This window comes from Scylla paramamosain, chromosome 9 (genome assembly GCF_035594125.1).
Source record: "Scylla paramamosain isolate STU-SP2022 chromosome 9, ASM3559412v1, whole genome shotgun sequence".
Taxonomy (NCBI): Eukaryota; Metazoa; Arthropoda; class Malacostraca; order Decapoda; family Portunidae; genus Scylla; species Scylla paramamosain.
In genome coordinates, this window is record NC_087159.1 from 24,698,794 (window position 1) to 24,720,000 (window position 21,207).

Here is a 21,207-nt window from a genome sequence, read left to right on the forward strand (position 1 = left end):
TATATTTTTTTTTCCCAACCCTTGTCAGCCAGTGCCAGCAAGATTGTTTCTCCCTCTGCTTCACCTTCTGACTACTTAATGGTGCCTACTGAAATCCTTAATGATGTTTTTCATGCCCTCATTGGCCTAAGCCTTCAGAAGGCTTATGGACCTCATTGGGTCCCTCCTATTGTTTTACAAAACTGCACCTCTGTGCTTGCACCTTGCCTAGTCAAGCTCTTTCAACTCTGTTTATCAACATCTACCTTTCCTTCCTACTGGAAGTTTGCCTAGATTCAGCTTATTCCTAAAAAGTGTGACCATTCTAATTCCTCAAGCAACTGTCCTATTGCTTTAATTTCCTGCCTATCTAAAGTTTTTTTAATCTATCCTCAACAGGAAAATTTTTAAATATCTATCACTTCACACCCTATCTGATTGCCATTATGGGTTCTGTCAAGGTAGCTCTATTGGTCTGGTTTTCCTTACTGAGTCTTGGTCATTCTCTTATAAATTTTGTTGAAACTTTTGCTGTTGCCTTAGACATAACAAAAGCTTTTGATAGAGTCTGGCACAAAGCTTTGATTTCCAAACTACCCTCCTACGGCTACTACCCTTCTCTCTGTAGCTTCATCTCAAGTTTCCTTTCTGACCATTCTATTGCTGCTGAGGTAGATGGTCACTTTTCTAAATCTATTAACATTGGTGTTCCTCAGAGTTCTGTCTTATCACCCACTCTTTCTATTATTCATCAATGATCTAAACCAAACTTTTTGTCTTATCCACTCCTACGCTGATGATATCACCTTACACTTTTCCATGTCTTTTCATAGACGTCCAACCCTTCAGGAAATAAACAGTTCACACAGGGAAGCCATGGAACGCCTGACTTCTGATTGGGGCTGAGCAAACTTAGTATTGTTCAATGCCTCAAAAACTCAATTCCTTCATTTATCAGCTCAACACAACCTTCCAGACAACTAACCACTCTTCCTCCTCAGTGACACTAAACTGTCCCCCTCTTCTACACTGAACATCCTTGGTCTGTCCTTTACTTATAATCTAAACTGGAAACTCCCTGCCTGCTTCTGTATTTCCACCTTCCTATGACTTGAACTGCTTCAAGAGGGATGTTTCAAGGCACTTATCCTTCAATTTTTGAATACCGCTTTAGACCCTATTCGGGGACCAGCATCTCAGTTTTTTTTTTTTTTATGGATTTTGTTGCCCTTGGCTGGTGTATCTCCTACTTATATATATATATATATATATATATATATATATATATATATATATATATATATATATATATATATATATATATATATATATATATATATATATATATATATATATATATATATATATATATATATATATATATATATATATATATATATATATATATATTCCCATTTATTCTGGCAAAGGAAAGTAATCTGACTACTATTGCTACTAATATATGACGTCTTGAAGGCACTGTGGACCAGTCAGTAGCTAAGCAGGGTTTGGTCCTAGGTTATTACTGATAGTAATATCAGAGGTAGTGAAATGTGAGCCTCTTTGTTTACATCATGGAAGCCATGTTCTGCTGGTTCTTCACTGAACCAGTATTTTTGCACTGTTATTGTAAGTCTCTTGTAAGCTTTCTTGGGCTCTAAAGGTTAGTGTAAAGATGGCTGGTCCTACCATCTGCCAGCACTGGCAAGGGGGCAGTTTTCCTCAGGCTGGGTGGGGTGTGATCTGTGTCCCAGCTGGTACCACAAGGTGTGTGTGTACCTGCAGTATGTGCAGGATAAGGATCTGGTAAAAGTGGATTGTTTGTGCTGCCCATGCAGGAAGAAAGTGCTCTGTGTCTACCAGGAGCATGACAAGCTAGATGATGAGCTGGGTAAGCAGGTAAAGAAGCTAAACAGGGAAAATGAAATGTTAAATCAAAGAAATAAAGCCTTGAAGGGTAAACTAGAGCAGGGTTGTACCTGCATTAACCTAGAGGATTACGTGTCTAAAATAGTTGCTAGCACAGAAAACCTAAACCAGAAGCTGCATGAGGTAAAAGATGAGATTATCAACACTGTTGTTAATGTGCATGCTAGTGTGTGGGGAGATGTCTCGGCAGCAAATGATATGGCTGCTACATCTGTATCAGTACTTGGAAATAAGAGAAATATACTAGCTGACATGAAAAATTTGATAATAGGTACCATGGTTACCTTGCATGCTAATCCAGTTGGAAGGGAGAATGTAAGCAATGCTAAGTCCTATCCATCTGTTACAAAGGAAAAAAATCTTTTGGTTGTAAAATCTACTGATAAGGATAATAATGTAGCCAGCAGGAAAGCAGAACTTGCGAAGGTGCTGAAGGATGTGCCAGTAGTGGATGCTAAGTTCACAAGTGGTGGCAATGCTGTCATGAATTTTGCTAGTGAGTCTGATCGCCAGATGGCGGCTCACAGGATCAGTAATGGATTAAAAAAATTTGGAAATTAATTTCACTAAGAAGCTTCATCCTAAGATAATGATCTGTTATGTTTCTAAAGAGGAGAGTAGAGAAGATATTGTTGAATATTTGGTTGCTAAAAATGTTTATCTTCAAAGTGTAGACAATGTGCATGATAAAGTTAAGCTTGTATTTGATAAGCCTGCCAATGGTAACAGTGTACACTACATATTGAGATGTACACCTGATGTTAGGGGGCTGATACATAAGCATGGAGATGTTGTGTGTCTTAAGTGAGTTAGATATACTGTGCATGACAGGTATCATGTATTTAACTGCTACTATTTCTGTGTATGGAGACTCAGAGCGTAATTGTAAGTTTAAGAGTAATGGAGATGTTGCCAGTTGTGCTAAATCTGCTTGTAATCACCTTACCAAAGACCAAAGATCCTCTAGGGATGATGTGAATCACATAGCTAACAGTAGGCAATGTAAGTCACTTGATGCTGAAATGGCGAGGGTAAGAGATATAACTGATCATGGATACTAGGAATCAAAACAGTCTCAAATGTGGGTTTGTGAATATTCAGTCAGTGGGTAATAAGACTATTGAAATTAGAGAGTTAATTGTGAAGAAATCTTTTGATATTCTTGCCCTTGCTGAAACATGTTTAAGTGTTAATGACAGCCAAAATATATGAAATAACACCAAACACTCACACCTTTCTACAAGTTCCCAGAGCAAACAGGAAGGGTGGGGGTGGGGGTTGGTATACTGATAAATAATGAATTTACACAGATAAAATTACTTGTTCCCCAAACATATAATACATTTGAGTCATTGGTAGCAAGTTTTCTGGTTAACAGCAATCATAAACAAATTTTTATTGTTGTATACAGACTAGCTGTGTTACTTTCATTGAAGAATTCACCACCTTCTTGGAACATTTTCACAGTGCAAATGATATCTTTATTTGTGGAGATTTCAATCTTAGAATTGATGATGTAAATGATCAGTACTGTAAAAAATTCATGGACATGATGTCAACTCTGCAATTCTTAAATAAAGTTAATGAACCCACTTCTCCTTCAGGACATATACTTGACTTAGTGTTTTGTGACAGTGTGCTGGTAAGAATTCATCACCTTGAAGTTGAGCCAGACTTTGCCACATCTCCTTGTCATAAACTTATTACATTTATGATTGATGTCCCGAGTCATATCAGGACCTAGAAAACTATCACTTACAGAAATAAAACTAATCTTGACTCTTCAACTTTGCTTGACACAGAAATAGACAAAATTTCTACTGAAATTAATAATAATTGCTTTCATACAACTGGCACTGTAGTGAAAGTTGAGGATTGCTTGAGTTGCCTGGTTCCTTTATATAACAACACCCATATGAAGGAGTATGAAAATATGTGTCCAGTTATTACAAAAACCATTGTAGAGAAAGATAGTGCTCCATGATTTAATGCTGAGATTTCAAATGCCATAAAAGTGAGATGATATAAAGAGAAAATATGGCATGTTCACACGGAACAATCCTGCAGAGAGTATGTTCATGCTAAGAATTTGGTAAATAAACTAATAAGAAAATGTAAATATATGTACTACAGGCAAAAGATTACTGAGAGAAGTACTGATGCTAGGAGACTGTACTCTATTCTTGACAACCTAACTGGTAAGAAGAGTGCCAAGAAGCTTCCTGATGGGCTTTCGGATGTGGACCTGGCAAATAATTTAATGAGGCATTTTGATGAAAAAATTAGGAATATTGTCAGTAGCCTTGAAGAGGCAGAACAAGCTCACCATGTCACATATATGCCTGACATACCCTATGTTGGTCTCCTTTAGTGAGGTGAGTATAAATATACTACAAGCCTTGTTGAAAAATATTAAAAAGATATATTGTGTTCAAGATATATTTCCTATGTCAGATGTAACCAATAGGGGAGATTTTTTGAAGCTCACAAGTGTACTCTTAAAAACTGTCAATTTAAGCATAAGTGAATGCGTTTTTCCAGAAGGTGAAAAAATTGCTATTGTTAAACTGACTCTAAAGAGTAAACTTGATTGCCAGTCACTTTCCTCATACCGACCAGTTTCTAACCTATCATTCCTATCGAAAGTTATAGAAAGTGTAATTCATATTCAACTAATGGATTATTTATCTACTATTCATGTGTTGCCTGACAATCAGTCTGCATATAGGAAACTACACTCAACTGAAACAACCTTGTGTAGCATCACTAATGATCTGTGTATGATGGATGAGGAAAAATGTGGAGTTTTAATATTATTAGATTTAAGTGCTGCCTTTGATACTGTAGTGCATGATTTACTGTTAGAAGATCTGCAAATTATAGGAGTTAGAAGACATGCACTACAGTATCTGAGGAGCTACCTTGTAAATAGGAGCTTTTGTGTCTAAGTGGGGAACTCCTTTCCTGAGCATTGTCAGCTCAACAAAGGTGTTCCACAGGGGAATGTGTTGGGGCCAGTATTATTTAGTATTTATACTACAGAACCATCTTTTATTTTAAGGGAATACGATGTAACTTTTGCTCTCTATGCTGATACTCAGTTTTATTTGACTGTTAACAATACAGATACAGAAAATGTATTGACAAGAGTTATGAGTCTTATTAAAGGTTGGATGAATAAAAAAAACAATTAAAATTAAATGAAGAGAAGACTGAATGTTTGATTGTTGGAAAAAAAGAGTGGTCTTAGAAGGTTTAATGAAGTGCAAAGTTTAAATGTAAATGCTATGAATATTTATTTATCTGATAGGGTTAAGGATTTGGGAGTCATAGTTGATAAGTATTTGAGCTTAAATGACCAAATAAATGAGGCTGTGAGAGTGGCAAGGTATAATCTGAGGAATATTGCCTTCATAAGGAGATATTTGGATGAACTTTCTGTCAAGATTCTGATTCAGAATCATGTAATAACAAAGTTGGACTACTGCAACTCATTATATCATTATATTATAACTTACCAAATTATCAACTAAAGAAATTACAACTAGCAATGAATAGGGCTGCCAGGATGATAAAACATGTGTCACCTCACTCATTGATTTACATTAGTTGCTGATAAAAGCTCGGATCACTTATAAAATTTGTTTACTAACATACCAAGTCATGACTACTGCAAAGCCTGCTTATTTAAGAAAGTTGTTGCATCCCTCTGAAGTTAATACAAGTGATGTGGTGAGACATGCAGCAGATGAGTATCGGCTGAATGAGCCAAGATGTAACTCGGATATGGGTTTCAGAGTCTTTCAAGTGTGTGCTCCAAGGTTGTACAATAGGCTTCCATTACATGTTAAGACCAGCAAGAGGATTGAACTTTTTAAGAAAAGACTTAAAACATTTCTATTCAGGGATTCCTATGATATGTCAGATATGACTCTAACTGAACACTATGTTGTATAAAACTTTTTATGTGCAATTTGTTTGTATGATACTAGCATGTTTCTGAATAGTTTTTAGTGTGCGTGTGTGTGTGTGTGTGTGTGTGTGTGTGTGTGTTTTCTAATATTTTACATAGTACTCTGCTAAGCATTAGTCATATTTGTATACTTAAATTCAATTACTTAAGAATAGAGGCTCTGTAGAGTACCACTGGTTGGCGGAATAGGGTCTGAATGTTGTGATAAAGAATATATATATATATATATATATATATATATATATATATATATATATATATATATATATATATATATATATATATATATATATATATATATATATATATATATATATATATATATATATATATATATATATATATATATATATATATATATATATGCATGTGTGTGTGTGTGTGTGTGTGTGTGTCCGGCCTTGCCTCGGGCTGGATGCTAGTGGGCTGGAGTTCTCTGTATCACCAGTTATTATTAATATAAAGCAGTCCAATACCTCTGTCTTTCTCTGAGACACCTTAGCAGCACTCCAGATCCTCACAGCATACAAACAATCCAGAATACAACTAAAATATAATGGTGGCAGCACTGGGATGGAGACACGTCTGCTTCTTCTGGCATATACCCAAGCCCACTCAAATGCTCCAGCAGCCAGCTATCTCATAGCTCCAGCCTCTGTTGCCACCTTGACCATTCTCCTGAGCCACCTGCTACTGCTATGTATGCTGCCATGTCTACAGTGCTTTCTTCAGCTACTTCAGGGTCTCTGTCAAGCTTTCTACAGCCTGGTTGCCCATCAGCCTGTGTTCCCGTATGACTATGGGCCTTCATCGATACATCGCACCATCTGTAGCTGCTGTTCCTGTCGTTTCAAGATTGGACTCTTCAAGCTGTTACCACTGCATCTCAACTGCTTTAATGCTGTTGTTCCTGTCGTTTCACGACTGGACTCTCAAGCCATCACCAACACACCTCGAATGCTTTAGTGCTGCTGTTCCCATTGCTCCAAGACTTTGGACTTCTCAGCCTTCAGTCTTTGCTTCAATATTGCATCATTGATAGCTTTAGTGCTCCTGTTCCTGTCGCTTCAAGACTTTGGACTTCTCAGCCGTCAGTCTTCGCTTCAATATTGCATCATCAACTGCTTTAGTGCTGCAGTTCCCATCAGTTTAAGATTTTTGATTCTCAGCTGTCAGTCTTTGCATTGTTGCTGTGTGCGCTGTTAGTGTAATGTCAGTGCAGTATTATTTTTGGAATTTATTTGGCATAGAAATGACATATTTTCCGTTTGAGATACTCTGTGATGGCAGTATGTTACTTCTCTTGTGACTTACACAGATAAACACAATTTACACATTCATACACATTTCATGTTCTTTTTTTTTTTTTTTTTTTTTTTGTACACACAAACACATACGTTTATTTATTTTATGTGACCTGCATATCACTCATGTGTTGTGAGGCATGAGGGCATGCCTCGGATGTGTGGCCGAGCATTGTCCTGTTTGTTTGTTTATTTATTTATTTTTTTTTTGTAGAAGGGACACCAACCAAGGCAACAAAAATCTAATAAAAAAAAGCCCACTGAGATGCTGGTCGCCGAACAGGGTCCAAGGTGGTAGTAAAAAAATTGAAGGATAAGTGTCTTGAAACCTCCCTCTTGAAGGAGTTCAAGTCATAGGAAGGTGGAAATATAGAAGGAGGCAGGGAGTTCCAGAGTTTACCAGAGAAAGGGATGAGTGATTGAGAATACTAGTTAACTTTTGCATTAGAGAGGTGAACACAATAGGGGTGAGAGAAAGAAGGTCTTGTGTAGTGAGGCTGCATGAAGAGGGTAGGCATGCAGTTAGCAAGATCAGAAGAGCAGTTAGCATGAAAATAGTGGAAGAAGATAGCTAGAGATGCCACACTGAGATGATGAGAAAGAGGCTGAAGACAGTCAGTTAGAGGAGAGGAACTGATGAGATGAAAAGCTTTTGATTCCATCCCTGTCTAAAAGAGCAGTATGAGTGGAACCCACCCTGACATGTGAAGCATACTCTTTACATGGACAGATGAGGCCCTTGTACAGAGTTAGTAGTTGGGGAGGTGAGAAAAACTGGCGGAGAAGTCTCAGAATGCCAAACTTCACAGAAGCTGTTTTAGCTAGAGATGAGATGTGAAGTTTCCATATTAGATTATAAGAAAAGGACAAACTAAGGATATTCATTGTAAAAGTGGGGGACAGTTGAGTGTCATTGAAGAAGAGGAGATAGTTGTATGGAAGGTGTGTCAAGTTGATAGATGGAGGCATTGATTTTTTAAGACATTGAACAATACCAAGTTTGCTCTGCCCTAATCAGAAATTTTGGAGAGATCAGAAGTCAGGCGTTCTGTGGCTTCCCTGCTTGAACTATTTACTTCCTGAAGGGTTGGACGTCTATGAAAAGACATGGAAAAATGCAGGATGGTATCATCAGCGTAGGAGTGGATAGGACAAGAAGTTAGATTTAGAAGATTATCAATGAATAATAGGAAGAGAGTGGGTGACAGGACAGAACCCTGAGGAACACTACTGTTAACAGATTTAGGAGAAGAACAGTGACCGTCTACCACAGCAGCAATAGAACGGTCAGAAAGGAAACTTGAGATGAAGTTACATAGAGAGAAGGATAAAAGCCATAGGAGGGTCATTTGGAAATCAAAGCTTTGTGCCAGACTCTATCAAAAGCTTTTGATATGTCTAAGGCGACAGCAAAAGTTTCACCAGAATCTCTCAAAGAGGATAACCAAGACTCAGTAAGGAAAGCCAGAAGATCACCAGTAGAGCGGCCTTGATGGAGCCCATACTGGCAGTCAGATAGAAAGTTGTGAAGTGATAAATGTTGAAGAATCTTCCTGTTGAGGATAAATTAAAAAACTTTAGATAGGCAAGAAATTAAAGCATTAGGAAAGTAGTATGAGGGATTAGAACGATCACCCTTTTTAGGAACAGGCTGAATGTAGGCAAAAATGTAGGAAAGGTAGATGTTGACAGACAGAGTTGAAAAGAGTTTGACTAGGCAGGGTGCAAGCATGGAGGCACAGTTTCGGAAAATAATGGGAGGGATTCCATCAGGTCCATTAGCCTTCTGAGGGTTAGGCGAGCGAGGACAAGGAAAACATCATTTTAACAGGTAGCATGAAGAAGTAAGAGGGTGGGGAGGGAGGAACAAGCCCTGAATCATCCAAGGTAGTGTTTTTAGCAAAGGTTTGAGTGAAGAGTTCAGTTTTAGAGATAGATGTGATAGGAGTGGTGCCATCTGGTTGAAATAAAGGAGGGAAAGAAGAAGCAAAATTATTGGAGATATTTTTGGCTAGATGCCAGAAGTCACAAGGGGAGTTAGATCTTGAAAGATTTTGACACTCTATTAATGAAGGAGTTTTTGGCTAGTTGGAGAACAGACTTGACATGGTTCCGGGTAGAAATATAAAGTGAATGAGATTCTGGTGATGGAAGGCTTAAGTGCCTTTTGTGGGCCACCTCTCTATCATGTATAGCACGAAAACAGGCTGTGTTAAACCAAGGTTTGGAAGGTTTAGGTCGAGAAAAAGAGTGAGGAATGTAAGCCTCCATGCCAGACACTATCACTTCTGTTATGCGCTCGGCACACTGAGACGGGTCTCTGTCACGGAAGCAGGAGTCATTCCAAGGAAAATCAGCAAAATACTTCCTCAGGTCCTCCCAACCAGCAGAGTCAAAACGCCAAAGGCACCTCTGCTTTGGGGATCCCGAGGAGGGAGTGGAGCGATAGGACAAGAGATAGATATGAGATTGTGATCGGAGGAGCCCAACGGAGACGAGAGAGTAACAGGTTATGAGGATAAGAGGTTAGGAAAAGGTCAAGAATGTTGGGTGTATCTAAAAGACGGCATAAATAAGAAATAGGAGTAGGGTGTTGGACCAATTGCTCTAGGTCGTGGAGGATAGCATAGTTGAAGGCTAGTTCACCAGGATGATCAGTGAAGGGAGAGGAAAGCCAAAGTTGGTGGTGAACATTGAAGTCTCTAAGACTTACTCAGAATTCATAAATTCGAACTCTAAATACGACCGCAGGCTGCCGCCACGCCTCACAAGCCTCTCCTCTGCTCTGTCTACTGCAACCCTGAAAAATTCCTTTTCCTAAGAAAATGGACCGAGAATCTTAATGGACGAGTCTATTAAAAGTTCTTTCTGTATTTTACGAATTTACTACCTAGGGTGATGTACACAACAGTTTTTCCCAAGGAAGATGGAATATGTCATCTAGCAGCAGAGCTGTGATTTGTTATCACTTTCAACACAGACACACCTACAGTTCAAACAGTGTATGCTGTGCCGGACCACTATTGAAAACGCCTTTTGTTATGATAGTTTTTAAAAGCTTGCAACAGAGGTTTAATTGTGTGGCAGCATTCACGGGATGTTGCCATCTGAGAGGCAAGTGTGAGCACATCCCGCTGCTTAACAGAACGTTCATAGCCTCTCATCAGCCTGACCAAAGAGTTGCTGCTATTCTGTCTGAAATGTTTTACTCTTGAATAGTTTGGTACATTTCTCGATATTTCTAAACTCGCTTCGGAGACTTCGTGAACCAATTTAGACTCTACGAAAAAAAAAAAAAAAAAATGACAACGCTGTTGGCAATATGTCTGCTAAAATACACACAGGGAATGGCAGGTGCACTGAAATACTGTTGGTGTTGTCCTTTTCCTGCAACATTTCAAGGGAATGGAGAGAGCCTGTCATTAAATTAGCACCATCATCCTTCACCAATCAAGTTTTCAATTTTGAGTCTATCCTTCCCCATGCATTTTCTCAGAATTTTGTAGTGTGTGTGTTTGCAGTGTCTTCTTGAAATGAAACAAACCAATAAAGTATATCCACCAGTGAATGCTACGTTGAAATAACACATACTGAAGCGTCATTGTGCTTTTATCAAATATGAAGGAAAACTGGGTGCAGTCACATTTCTTTGCAACTTGCCACAATTTACACTGTGAATCTTTAAATATATGCAGATTTTCTGTCTACATAGTTGTAGCTACTACTAATTCCCCTAGATAAATTAAGAAAAAGTTAAATGAGTGTCTTGGAATAAATACAGTAACTTTCACTTCCGCAGTTATGGAAGGATCTCGCACTGGTACGAGTAGAGGCAAGAAACAAGCTGTGAGGCTGCGTGCATTGTGACCGAAATATTACTACTTTTTTATTTATTTATTTATTTATCTATTATTATATTTTTCTTTTACAGTGGCCAAGGAGTGATTTAATTAACATGCGCTTGCATGGTAGTACCACAAATCTTGCAACGAACTTTGGTTGTTTCTTTGTACTGGCTACAGCCACAGTACAAAAGAAAAACCAGAATAGTCAAGTTTTTTTTGTCACGTTTTACTGTCTTACTACATAAGCTCAATGTTCAATCCTTTCAAAATCATGATAAATGAAAAGGCACTCACACGAGTTCATTAAGAGAGAGAGAGAGAGAGAGAGAGAGAGAGAGAGAGAGAGAGAGAGAGAGAGAGAGAGAGAGAGAGATATGCATAAAAAAAAAAAAAATGCTGGCAGTGAACACCTGCAGTTATGGTATAACCACTCCTTGATAGGTAGCCTATGTAAGGAGGAGGGGAGAGGTGGCGTGGCTGGAGAAGGGGTGCTATAAATCTGTTGCCGACTCAAAATCTTCCCTCTCTCAACACCACATGGTACATTCAGAGCATCTACAGCTGTGGCGTGCTCAATAAAGACATCCTCTCTTACTACCAGCACTGCTCTACACACACTGCAGATATCTACACACTTTAAATATCAAAACTATAATCATGGTAATAAAAAAAAAGTTAAACAGCTTCGGCCCCCTCTGGATTGCCATAAATGTTCCCATGCCAGGCTGTCATTCTATCACAGACCCTGGGTGTCCTCATGCCTTCTTTAACTTTGTCGATATTAACTTCAGCAACTTTCGTGGTCTTAGATTTGACTTCCAATATCTGAAACATATGCACCTTCATATCTCTGCTTCTTTTCTTCTCAGGTGTGAGGCCATGGACAGAGGATCCTTTTGTGATCCCTTTTTCTTTCTCTATCCTCAATTTCAATCCAAAATTGGCTGTTGCGTCTATGTACGCAATGATATTTTTCTTTTTTAATGTAAAAGGGGCACTACTAACCAAGGGCAATAGAAATGTAGAAAAAAAAAAGGTCCACTGAGGCGCCAGTCCCCCAAAAGAGATCAGAAACGATTATCAAACATTGATGGATGAGTGTCTTTAAACCTCCCTTTTGAAAGAGTTCAAATCACAGGAAAGAGGAAATACAGAAGCAGGCAGGGAGTTCCAGAGTATACCAGAAAGGGGATGAATGATTGAGAATACTGGTTAACTCTTACATTAGAGACGTGGACAGACTAGGGGGGTGAGAGAAAGTAGAAAGTCTTGTGCAGCGAGACCACAGGAGGAGGAGAGGCATGCAGTTAGCAAGATCCGAAAAGCAGTTAGCGTGAAAATAACGGTAAATAATAGCAAGAGATACATTGCAGAGGTGAGAAAGAGGGAGAAGACAGTCAGTCAGAGGAAAGGAGTTGATAAGAGGAAAAGCTATAACTTGCTCTCGTGCCCATGCTTTTGAGTCTTCAGAATTTTCCATAATCTGGCTAAGAATTCATGGTCACTCCTTTATTATTTAATCTATGCTCAGTATCTCACGCCTATCTCCCCGACGAAGCTCTTTTTTTTTTTTTTTTTTTTTTTTACAACTTCTAAATTAAAGCACATTCTTACGCACTTCCTCCTTACTGAAACATCCATGGTTGCAAATTTCAATGATCACCCCCAACTTCATTATCTTTCTTCATTGACCAATGTGGTGGGGAAGCCGTTAACTTTGATATTTTTCATGACCTAGACTCCTAGAGGAATCAGTGCAGCGCCTAAATTATCACAATCTTCTCTTAGGGTATCGGATAAAACCTTTACTATTGATTTAACATATGGGCGGGCAACCTTTTCAGTACAAGGGCCAGATGAGACTTCCGGTAGCAGCTCGCAGGCCGGAGCAATAAAAGTGAACCACTTTATATAAGAATTTTATGGGAAATCATACACATTAATGAGACAATTGTTGCTGTTTGCCTTAAATAAGTGTTTCTGTGTCTACTTTTATGGATGTAGTAATCAACAGAAAGATGACACTGAGATGGCTGTCTGAGAGCCGGGAACGAAGGCCAGATGGTGTATTTAATTTTTGAGGAGAGGCGTTCACAGCAAAACTATGTGCCACTAAACATGACCACAATACGGTGAATATACCCAATATAATTTGGGTCGAAGTTATCAGCATGGGGAAGTTTGTTCTGAAAGGAGAGTGGCAATCTCTTGCTGCAGATCCCACACACGGGACAACGTGACCTCAGTATTCAACCAGCAAACCTCACAGAGATAGAGCAGGTTGCCATAGTGCTCGCTGACCTCGTTCATCAATCTGGTATTGGCGGTGATGAAGGCTGCGGGAGAGGATGGAGTTAACGACCTTCACCACGACAGACATGACGTCCTCAAGGTTGGTTGACTTGGCGCACAGGGACTCTTGGTGGATGATGCAGCGATTTTCTCATCAGCACAGCGTTGCCTCTCTATCTTCTACCGTTATGGTTACTACTGTTCTTAATCTATTAACAATATGTCCTCCCTCCCCCTTCCTGTACAAAGTTTGCTTGCCCCCATGCTTATTCTGTCCACCATACCAGTAATTTCAGTCCCTCTTACTAAACCAATGAACACTTCCTGACTCTGTTTTTCTGCCTGCCTACGACTTGAGGTGTTTGAAAAGAAGAGTATCAAGGCACGCCAGAAAACAAATTGGTCTCTCTCTCTCTCTCTCTCTCTCTCTCTCTCTCTCTGGTCTTTTATTGTTTATTTATTTATTTATTTATTCTATTTTTTTTCTGGCAGAGCAGGATCATGGTGATTTTTTTATCCAACATTTTTCTACCCTTGGCTGGTATCCGTAATGCATTAATTAAGAAATTTAGGGATGTGGTTACAAATGTGTAAAGTACATGGCATAATCCCTAAATTTCTTAATTTCAAGTTGTTTAACGCTGGTTACCAAAACACGTACAAATAATTCCAATTCAAATGACTTAATGATGAACTTAATGAGATAAATAAATTACTGAAACAACTTAAGAAAGATCTTGATAATGCAGAATCAACCTTTCGTTTAACGTTTTCGAATTATCACTGCCTAATTAATCGTCTGCTTAACAGTAATGATTCGAGGATAAAAAAGAAGAATACTCACATTAAGAAGTTAGCAGCACTAGGTATTTCCTCTAAACATACAATTAATAAGAATGAAGTAGTAATTAATTTATCACAACGTAGACTTACTAATGCTGAGAAGGAAGTTTTATTTTTCGGTTTATTTTTTGCATTACCAAAATTAAAACTAAATTATGTGAACCATTATTTAAACTTTAAAAATAGCTATTATTCTTAAAAAAAAAATAAATAAAAACAACAATTTGGATAACCTCATTCAGAATATTACCTCTGTTACTCACACATCCTTTCGTGAATTTCATGATTATAAAGTATCTTTCCTAATCTTGCCACAATCCCTTTTTGATGCACTGAAGTCACTAAGATCAGATAAGTCAATAATAATTACTAGACCAGATAAAGGACGTGATACAGTCATCTTAGATAAAGTGGAATATATTAATAAGATACCTACTATTCTTGATGACCTCACTAAGTTTAAATGTATCGTCGAAGACGCTTTCAAGTAAATTACTAGGTTAAAAGATAAATTAGCTCGCATCCTGAGAAAAATATCTGAAACTGAAATTAATTTTTAATGAAACGTTTAACTACTTATTCCCTAGCGGTTCCTCTCCAGGTGTCAGCTATGGTTTGCCAAAAACTCGTAAAGCTGGCATACCTATTGGACTTGTTCTCAGCACTATACGGAGCTTTAATTATAATTTTGATAAATATTTTGTCCCTATTGTAGAACATATTGCAATTAACGGATATACTCTTAAAAATTCCTACGAATTCATTGGCAACATGAAAGGGACTGATGTGAGCAACAAGGTAATGGCTAGTTTTGATATCCAGTCACCGTTTACTAATATACCTTTGAATGAAACCGCTGAAATGGCCTTTTTTAAAGATTTGACTAAATTTATGGGATTTACACGCAAACAATTCAAAGAGTTGTTGGATTTAGCTATTAAAGAATCACCTTTCAATTTTAATGATAAGTGATACATTCAGACTGATGATGTTGCCGTGGGCTCTTGTTTAGGTCCTGCTTTTGTCAATGTTTTTTTTTTGTTTTAAATGTTGTCATGAGGTTAATTGACTCTCAGATTGTCCTACAGCTTTCAAACCAGCATATTTTAGGAGATATTGTTGATGACACTTTCTTACTATTTGATAATAATGAACATATTCCACTGTTTCTCCAGTATCACAATACCAAACATATAAATATTAAATTCACGTGTGAAATTGAAAATAATGATAAACTTTCTTTCTTAGATGTTCTTGTGTCTCGTAACAATGGTAGTGTCTTGACCTCTGTGTATAGGAAACCAACTTCACAGGTTTAGGTACTAACTACTCATCCTCCATTCCATGATTATTTAAAGACAGTGTTACAGTTGCATAGGTGTTATATTTTCTCCTGAAAGTGGTACATTTTTTAACTGATCTTTTTTTTATTTATTTTTTTTTACAAAATAATGGGTATCTACTAATATTATTAAAAATTGTATCTCAGAGTTTGTAGATAACGGTATCAACCCGACACAGACTAAAGAACAGGTCTCGAACACACAATCCATTAAACTCCCCTTCTATGGTCATTTAAGCTATGGAATTAGACAAATAATTGAGAATGCACTTTCCTGATCATAATTTTAAGTTTATTTTCACTAACCCTTATACTTTAAAGTCCTTTCTTTACAAAGATTTTATTCCTTTTAAACTTATTTCCAATAAAGTGTCCGACATGTAAGTGTCGGTACAAAAGTGAAACAGAGAGAAACCTCGTTCACGGCATTGCTGAACACAAGGGAGTCTCAGCTCGTACCGGACACTCATTTTCTCACCATTCTCTCTCCTCTTTGCTCACATTGCATTGAACATAATCATCCTTTAATGAAAGATAATTTCAAAATGTTGAGGAACGCAAGCTTCCCAAGTGAAGTTAAATTACTTGAATCCCTATATATCAAACTTATGAAGCCCAAACTTAACAAGTAGAACACTTCAGTCAAACTATTAATAGTGTAACCCAACACAGTTTCACTCATTCTCTCGACTCTCTCTTTTCTCGCCTCGTAATTTATTCCTTCTGTTGGCCCTCACTACAGTCACTTCTCTCCTCCACTCCATACACACAAAGTAGTAAGCAACCTATCCTACTTTCTTACATTCTACTATCTATGTTCATGTTTTTCTCTGATATTTTATTTGTTTTATGTATATCTCTGAATGTGATAATCCTTAAGTTTTATATCTCGATTATTTTTTAATTATGTTTTATGTGTTGTTTTAGCTTGAAAATCCCATGTACATATGGAGAAACGTCGCATTAAATAAAATAAGGGTCCTGTTCGCATATATATATATATATATATATATATATATATATATATATATATATATATATATATATATATATATATATATATATATATATATATATATATATATATATATATATATATATATATATATATATATATATATATATATATATATATATATATATATATATATATATATATATATATATATATATATGGTATTTCTTGATAAGAAATCCGTCCCCCCATTCCACCCCAATCCCCCCTTACCTCTCAAACAAGCTTGGGGGCCTGTGGGGAATCGGGGTTTTGGAGGGTGATGAAAAAAAAAAAAAGTGAAATAAGGGCGTTAAAAATCTAAGGAAATTTACCTTAATATTTCGAATTTCCCTAACCTATCCTAGCCCCTAGACCCCTCCTGTTTGGACGTTAATCTAACCTAGCATAACCTAACTTAGCCGGTGGGGCTGCGCCCTCCCTAGACCTACCCCCACTAGGACGTTAATCTAACCTAGCATAACCTAACCTAATCTAACCTGACCTAGCATAACCTAACCTAATCTAACCTAACCTAGCATAACCTAACCTAACGAGAGACCTCAAAAATGATACAGTTATGCTTTACTGGTGTGGTGTGGATATTCTCACGGCGATGGAGGTGGATACAGTTTGGCGGCTTCCTTAATAAACACATGGCACCTTTTCCTTACGTCTGTATATCGCATCTTAACCATTGCTGTTGCTAAATAACTCTCAGTGACTTTTTTTCGCTTCACCTCCCTCCACTGGGTAGTCATATTAACAAATGATAGTGAGCCTCTATCAGAACGCCTGACACGTCTCTGAAAACAAATGAAAAATGTAACTGAACCTACCATGGAAAGTCGTAACTGGTGGCCTCAGGAATGGCCTCACGAGTGGCAGCGCGTGATTGGAGGTATCAGCTGTATAGATACCATGAAATCCTAATATGCCGCTATCCACAAATCCCAGTTGTAAACATAAGAAAATAATTTTACTGTTTACTCTTGACTGGTGCAGAGCTAGCTGGACTTAGAAAATGTCGAATTTCCCCACACTCGCGAGTGCCATACAGCCATACTAGACACGTGCCCCCGAATTTTCTAAAATTTACGGCAAGGTCACCGAACACTTCTCCATGACATGCGAGTTTCGTGCTTGTAGGTAACACGGACGTGGTATCCAGATTAATTAACCATATATATATATATATATATATATATATATATATATATATATATATATATATATATATATATATATATATATATATATATATATATATATATATATATATATATATATATATGGTAACAATCAAGAACACCGGGAGAAAAAGATAGAACAAAGGAAACAAACGACTGAATAATGAATTGATCAAATTATGAAAACATAAATAAAAGAAGAAGCAAAGATATTGACTGATGTGTCCCAATACTCTTTTCTTGGAAAAAAAAAAAAAATAATCAGGTAAAGCCTTCCAGAATTTAACAGCGTAAGAAATAAAAAAAATGAAGATACTAACTTTTGCGTGAGGGAGTGGGGGAGAACAGGAGTGAGACTGAGCAGAAAGTCTAGTATGACGTTTCTGAGCAGTGACCACGGAAATGACGAAAGTAGATAGCAAGAGAAGCAACATGACAGTGGAGAGGCACAGATTGGAGAGAGTCGGTTAGAGCAGGAGAGACGATGAGATGAATAGCATTTGACTGAACCCTATGGAAAAAAAAATCCTTCCTGTATTTTCCATTTCTTTAAATATTTCATCGAGGTGAAATATTCACGGGCGTGCGGGGCACCATTCAAGATGACAGCACTACAAAGACATTGCTTCTATCTAGAGGTGCACAGGAACTTTTAGTAAGTTCTGGTTTCGGCCGGAACTATCATGAAATAACCGTCCGGAACCGGAGCTTTTACTTTACATGTAAGCAGTTATCATAAGAATTAAATTTCCCAACTCTTTAACTATTTGCATTTATTTCTAATCTTGATATTTTCAACTTTTCATTTATATAATTTTATTAAGAAAATACGAAGTGGTTAGTAATATGTTGTAGTTATCTTTCAAGTACTTTTATTGGAAAACTTGTAGGATAAACTTCAACCAAAATTATAGTGACTTAAAATTAAGATTTATTCTTTAGCTTATCGGCAGGCTCAGCTGAATGATTCAACTCGTACTGGAAACGTCAGTTGCTGACGCGTCCGGTGCGGGTTGATTATGCTAGGAGGGATGTTGATAGGGTGGGCAAGAGTTCTTCTGGCCTGTACAACAACAACAACAAAAAAGAAAAAAAAGTAGATAAACAAAATCTCTCTCTCTCTCTCTCTCTCTCTCTCTCTCTCTCTCTCTCTCTCTCTCTCTCTCTCTCTCTCTCTCTCTCTCTCTATATATATATATATATTTGTGAATTATATAACCCAGAACGCTTACTAAAGCCTTCTCACATGTTAAGAACACTATGCAAAATAAAGCAAGATTTAACATTGGTTTGGACTCTCGTACATCTGAGGAATTTCCAGCAATAAATTTATAATGGAAAATATCCACTGTAGCCAGAAGATGAGGCTCATGTATAGGGTTAGCAGAGACTGACTTTCAAGTGTACAGACATCAAAGAAAGACTCAATAAACTGTTTGTAATGCTGCAATGGGGCTGTGCATTAACCGCCACGTTATGATCACCATTAATTTTGCCTTTTTCCAGTAGAGACATCTGATGGTTTTAAAGAACGGTGATTATCTGCATTTTGGTACTTCCATCACCTAGGCGAGTCTGTTTCCTGTGGTCCATAGGAAGAGTTTGTGACAATCATGTTCAAATTACCTTCGTTGTGTGGTAATGCACTAAATTCATAAAGCAGACACATGACAGAGGAAAGAAGAACTGAAGTAAAGAAGAAATAAAAAAAAAAAAAGAGAAAAAAAAGGAATTCAAAGAGAAGAGAGGAAACAAAATACATGAAAAGGAGAAACTAAGAAATGTTACAGTAACATAAAGAAACGACGAGAGAAAGTAAGACAGAAGTAATAAATAAATAAAATGTAAGGGACGATAGAGAAGAAATGGGGGCGGAAAGCTGGAAGGACCACCGGAGGGACCTGAGGTGGGAGTGGAAGGGAAACAAGGGAGGGACACATCAGAGGAATGGGAATTAATTTATGTCGGAGGGGAAACGGAAGTCCTCGAAACAGATGCCCATGTTGTTTTAGGATGGTTACTGGACGCTAACCGTCGAAAACTTGAGATGTAATTGTGCAGGAAAAATGAAAACAGTATCACAGGATGAATGTCCTCAGGGAATTACTCACTTGATATCGGGTACATAACCAGCTGACAGAGACAGACAGGCAGGGAGGGAAAGGCAGACGGTAGAGTGAGACTAAGATAGGTCGAGCTAGAGAGACTGCTTATATTTATATTATAAACGTGAAACGGAAGATGTCAGGGCAGTCTTCCAAGCAGCTCTTAGTTGAAATACTCTGGTGAGGGCATCATACTGTATTATGCAGTATGTTAGTATGAATTGGTGGCGTTTATTAGGTATGAATGAAAGAACAATAATTTATGTTGTATATTGTAAAATGAAGAAGAGAGCAGTGTGACTAAAAAAAAAAAAAAAAAAAAATGGACAAAATTGTGTAGTTTGTTTTTATGGTCGTTTAAGTACATGTATTAAATCATTAGCGTCCCATTAAAATTCACATCTAGTTGCTATGATAACAAGACGAGACACGTGTGTATGCAACATTGCAGCACCATGATCACCTTGATTTCTTCCATAATTCCTTATTCACAAGATTTGCATGCCAGCTCGTATCTCATTTTGATGTGTTGTCGAATATAGTTTATTCGTTATTTGAGCTTCGTTTAGCCTTGAAAACTTTTTTTTCTGGGAAGGTTTTCCGTTCCCAGTGAATGTATCAACCGCATGTAATGTACAACGGGTGGGCAGATAATCCAATAAGGTGGTAAGGTGGACCACGACAGGGCGGAGGAGGGTTGCGTCACCGTGGAGGCCTCGTCTGGCTCAAGATAGATGAGTATTTCTTTATAGAACTCGCAAGAAATCACACACACATACACACACGCGTCTCTTATAAATGAGCTCTGACGAGCAGACTATCACATCAACGTCAGATTAACTATCACTAGCGGTCATGTCAAATGGTAGGAGAGGGAGGAGGGGCGTCTGGCAGCGGGATGGCTCGCGGCTGCAGGCAAGGCGGCATTGTGGCTTCCTCAGCGCCCCTGTCTCGTGCTATCTGCTTTGACGGGAGAACCTGCAGGAGGAACGTGGTCCATTACTGCTCAACCTTACATGGTGAGTGACAATTCGCATGCATAGTTATAAATAGAGACTGGCAGATCACTAGATACAATAATGACGTAGATATTGTCATCGTGGGAAAAAATGCCATGTAACTTTATGTAAGCTTAGGAGAGAGAGAGAGAGAGAGAGAGAGAGAGAGAGAGAGAGAGAGAGAGAGAGAGAGAGAGAGAGAGAGAGAGAGCTAATAGAAACGTAATTGTGTCCTTGAAAATGTATAGTTGGCGACAATTATGTTTGTGTCGGGAAAAAATAAAAATAAAATAAACATGCCGACGGCTCTAAATGAGTAAAAAAAAAAAAGTTGGAACCTTTTATAATATTATATTAGGAGACAACTCAGTAGTAGAGGATAACATCGCAGTAAACGTCAGATTGATAAACGT

At 37.7% G+C, this 21,207-nt stretch overlaps 1 long non-coding RNA gene across 1 annotated transcript in view; it reads left to right on the top strand.

Moving 5' to 3' along the window:
* The first annotated feature begins 20,205 nt into the window (after positions 1 to 20,205).
* The window catches only part of LOC135103311 (uncharacterized), a 78,018-nt gene continuing 77,016 nt past the window's right edge, over positions 20,206 to 21,207 (top strand). Inside the window, exon 1 of the long non-coding RNA XR_010269989.1 lies at positions 20,206 to 20,815. This is a non-coding gene — a long non-coding RNA (uncharacterized LOC135103311). The remainder of the gene's footprint in view (positions 20,816 to 21,207) is intronic.